This window comes from Penaeus monodon, chromosome 15, assembly GCF_015228065.2.
Source record: "Penaeus monodon isolate SGIC_2016 chromosome 15, NSTDA_Pmon_1, whole genome shotgun sequence".
Taxonomy (NCBI): domain Eukaryota; kingdom Metazoa; phylum Arthropoda; class Malacostraca; order Decapoda; family Penaeidae; genus Penaeus; species Penaeus monodon.
The window spans coordinates 14081863-14082180 of record NC_051400.1 but is presented as its reverse complement, the minus strand read 5'-3'; the positions used below and the strand labels follow the sequence as shown (position 1 = coordinate 14082180).

The 318-nt window shown below is 33.0% G+C and overlaps 1 protein-coding gene across 1 annotated transcript in view; it reads left to right on the top strand.

Moving 5' to 3' along the window:
* The window catches only part of LOC119582228 (endothelin-converting enzyme 2-like), a 39160-nt gene that overhangs the window by 19425 nt on the left and 19417 nt on the right, over positions 1-318 (top strand).

Sequence of the window (318 nt, the reverse complement as noted above, 5' to 3'; positions counted from 1 at the left end):
AATTTTGTAAAATATCACATATGTTTTAACTTAACAAATCATTCCTATCTGTTTATTCATCTTTTTTATCGCATTTACGCTTTGATTATGAATTTGTATAATTAGATAAGGTGAGAGGGCTCTTTAAGTGACATCTGCTTTGCATATCATATAATGCAATTTGTCTTGTCGTCTCTCTGCAATGACATCATGAAAGTGTGCATTCCCTCTCTGTTTTAAAGCTGATATTTATATTTGACCTTTATGGCCTGTGTAATTTAGTGTCAATATGGCTAACAGTGTGACGAGCTGCATGTTCTGGAAAAAGTTGGACGTGAA